Below are 4,565 nucleotides of genomic sequence, written 5' to 3'. Positions count from 1 at the left end.
ATGTGTAGTAGTCTTTCATGTGTAAGAGTCTTTCATGGAGAACGCCAAGAATATAGTTGTAATGTTCTGGTCATTCTTGCTTACTTTTGGGGCCTTTCCATTTGGATGGCACTTTGTGACTGGAATACTGTCTTCTTGATAAAGCACATTGCTCTCAATTCATGATTTATACAAGTTATCAATTGAAACAATTGAAACAATTGTCTTAGTTCTGAGAGGTGAATTCTGCTCCCAGACATATGAATGAGGCATTTTTTTACTTCAGTGGCAGTTTTGCATTCTTTATACAAGGTCAGGATTCATTTCTTGGAACATGTGGTGATGGTACTCTATGGGCACAGCAGCTCATCAAGGCTGCAGAGACATATTTTCCTCCCTCCTGTATCTGAACAAAGAGGGTGAAGCAGATACTCTGTTTTCCACACATAAGCCAAACCACATTTCTGTGCATGTACTGGTGGCAGTAATAGTATCTTTGATTCAAACTTGTAAATTGGGGAGAAGAATGTTTGTGTAAAAGCAAATATTAACATTAGAGCCTTTCCAGGTTTTTCATGCTTACATACACTGAGATTAGGAATAGTGTATTTACTTTGTTCAGCTTCTGTGGTTGATTTTGTGGTAAATGACATAATAGAAATGGTTGATTTCTTACACATTTACTTTGTGCAATATTCTTCCTCTAGAGAGGATTGAATTTTCATTGTGCTCCATTCATTTACCTAAATATATACATCCAATATCATTTGATACACTTTTGCACACCTTACACATTTGCAACAGGCTGGAAATTATGGCATATGACCTGTGATCGTCTGGAGTGGCAACTGGACACCAGGCAGGATATCCTAGATCATCTCAAATGACACCAGACCAAAAGAAGAAGCCCTTTTGACTATAATGGTAGCTGAGATACTTGCCTCACATGTTTACATCTAATCTTGAACAAAATCCACTGTTGGTGTCTAATCTAAGCTAACCTTCAAGGTTCCCTGTAGTGGAGATATGTTTCCTTCCATCTGTTTTAAACACACATCCAAGGATGAGATTAATTGGTTTGTGGAGGTGCTTGTCTCCTTTCATTGACTTTAGAAGGAGCTTTGATTACTAGTTCAAACATTTCACTTTGGATAGCTAGACTGGGATTTATCTTGCCTAATTTGGGATGTCTCCAGTGTAGGTGTTTGCACACAATTTATTTTCTAAATTCCCGCTGTTATCCATGGAGTTGTAGGAAATGATTAATTTTATCTTGAAACAGGCATCTTTATTGGCCAGGGGAACTGATTGACAGAACTTGCTGACTGTATCTTCATTGACTGTAACGGAGATCAGGCAGCTCATGTAGACACATTTCAGGCAAAGATAAGTGATCTCAATCCCATAATTAGTGTACCTACAGTTCGTATTCACACAGTTCATAAAATAAAAGGATGATTTTCCATTTTCTGTTCAAACTCAGCTCAAATTCAAACTGGATTTCTTCTTTTTCAGGTAACACATTGTAACAGTGACCGTACAGATCAGATTACAATCTAGGTTATACCCCACACCATCATAGTAATTTACACAATGAGGTTTGCATTATGTCTAAGTCAGATTAAGTATCTGTGTGCAAACGCAGAGTCAATGAAGTTATTTATCATTAGACCTGAAATGCACGTTGCTCTTAGTAGTGCTGTTCAGGGGAGAGGTAAATCCAGGTCAGGTATTAAAATAGGAAAAGGAGGAATTCAGGTTGCTATTAAATTCCAGTTTGAGTTTCCTGACCTGGCTATTATGAAAAATATTTCTGTGGTAATGTTAATTTGTACAACCAATATACTGCTCCTGAAACCATAAAGACATGTTAAACATCACCCTTATATTGCTATACTTATAGAAAAAACATCAAAGAACCACAATATTTTAAATGTTTTATTTGCTTGCCAGAAGTCTATATAAAGTACAGCAAAGTAACAAATGTGATGATTCTTCTAGCTTCTTTCATGTTCTTCAGATAATTTCTGATAATCTTTGAAGTTCAGTACCCCAGGACTCATAGAGTAGTAGCCTGATGAAAGCTGAAAACTTTGTGAATAGGGGTAAGAAAGAGATGGGACAAATTTAACCTGGTGGCAGATAATAAAAATATTGTAGCTAAAGGTAGCAATCATTAATATGTAGGTTCTACCTGGAACATGTTCTGTATGTTTTGATATGTATTGTCTTTCCTCATGACTTCCATGCCAAGGTACTGAACACAGAACTAATATACATGTATGTCTACATGCAAAACTTCCCCCAGAGTGAATAAGGAGTTTCAAGAGCCTGGGGAACTTGCAGGAAAGGACATCAGGTTTGCTTCATTGGCAATCCTGCTTTTTCTGACTTCTGTGAGCACTCAAAATTGTGACTTGAAAGTCAAAATTTGTTGCCTGACTTGTAGATGAACTAGTATTTGAAGTAAATTGATTGACTTTGGTTTATCACTTGCTGACACGAATCAGAATAGAGTCCAGAATTAGGATCAAATTTCTGCTATTGTTTTAGCTCCATAAAACAAGTCTAAAAATTTTTACCACTTGCTTGACCATAAAAGTGAGCAGCTATCATTCTGCGTATTCATGGGAAGAAGATTTGAAATTTTTATGAAGTCATTTTACAAATTAAAATTTAAAGATCACTTTTAAGAATCCTTGTTCTGGTACCTCCTCAATTATCCTAAATGAAGTTCACATGAGTAATAGAATAGACACATAGAATCATAGAATGGTTTGGGTTCGAAGGGACCTTAAAGACCATTTAGTTCCAACCCCCTTGCCATGGGCAGGGACACCTTCCACTAGACCAAGTTGCTCAAAGCCCCATCCAACTTAGCCTTGAACACTTCCAAGGAGATGACATCCACAGCTTCTCTGGGAAACCTGTTCCCGTGTCTCACCACCCTCACAGTAAAGAATTTCTTCCTAATATCTAATCTAAATCTACCCTCTTTCAGTTTAAAATCGTTACCCCTTGTGCTATCACTACACTCCCTGGTAAAGAATCCCTCCCCACCTTTCCTGTAGGCCCCCTTTAAGTACTGGAAGGCTGCTATAAGGTCTCCCCAGTGCCTTCTCTTCTCCAGGCTGAACAACTCCAATTTCCTCAGCCTGTCCTCGTAGAGGTGCTCCAGCCCCCTGATCATCTTTGTGGCCCTCCTCTCGACCCGCTTGAGCAGGTCCATGACTTTATTATGCTGGGGACCCCAGAGCTGAACATAATACTTGAACACAGTAATGCATTGTTCAAAGAAAGAAGTGTTCCAAAATTTGATCCTTCCTCACAAATGATGGAAAATTTTTGGAACAGTGCTAAATTATTAGGTGTGTGTTCTACCACCACAACATTTCCTGAATGGGATCCTGTTCTGCATGCTGTCTGCAAAGCCAATGGAGCTATTTAGTGTGCCAGGTACTGTTACTTCTTGAGTCCTGATGTACGGACAATAACTCATGTCTGTTAAAGTGAGTTTTTATACCATGTATTATTACAAAACATTGCATTTGAGTTGACATGGAAATCAGTCAAATTCATAAAATTTATATTAATTTAGATAACTAAATGCAACTCTTGTATGGTGAAACCTCTTTATGTAGCAATATTTTATTTTTCCTTACAGTAATGTATCCATCTACCTACATCAAAAGCCTTAAATGAATTTTCCCCCTCTCTTATTACAATTCAAAATCCATTTTTCCTCAACTTACATTTGAAGAAAAAATTATAAGTGCAATTTAAAATGTAGCTAATCATCAAGATAGGTGATATGGTTATAACATGATTTGGAAAGTATACTCAGGAAGAGCATATAAGGTCTGTACAGATTTATGCATCTGTGAGGAAATTATTATTTCCATTATAAAAGTATATAAAAGTACTTATACCAGCATATCAGATATAGACACTTTAAGAAAGTCAGGTAGACCCTGTGTTCTGCACAAGGTAACTAGTGAAGGTAAAACTAGGGCCTCAGGGACAAAGTCTGTTTCCAGAAAATTTTGAGTGTTTTCAAGCATTTAATGTTATCTTGATTAAAAAGTGTTCTGTTTTCTGTTTATTAAAAGAAATAAATGTATTCTAGAACTGTTCATACAATAGAACTCTGGTTAGAAAAAAGCTTACCCTTATGCAGATGGGTGAAGACCACTTGTAAATTCTATTTCAGTAAAGGGGGAAGCGGAGGTGTGGTAAAGTCTAAATGAGACTGAAGCGATGCATTAGCCTTATCCTGTCTCTCCGTGCAAGTGAAAATTTCACTCTCAAGGAAGAATTAAAACTAAGGATTCAATCCTATTACTGTTGACTTCAGTGAGATCAGGCTTTCACACCAAATTATTGGCTGAATAGAATAATTCTACCTGGCTCATTCTCAGGGGCAGAAATGCACTTCTGTCTCTCCACTTCTTCCTTTAAGAACACATTTAGATAAAAGATGATTACTTTTATTTCTCAATTGTATTTTTAAAGAACTGCACAAGTCTGGGAATTTCACAATGAATAAATATCTACGGAAGATTGTATATATTTCCTAATATGTATAT

This window comes from Calonectris borealis, chromosome 1 (assembly GCF_964195595.1).
Source record: "Calonectris borealis chromosome 1, bCalBor7.hap1.2, whole genome shotgun sequence".
Lineage (NCBI taxonomy): Eukaryota > Metazoa > Chordata > Aves > Procellariiformes > Procellariidae > Calonectris > Calonectris borealis.
Note: the sequence above shows the minus strand (reverse complement) of the source record.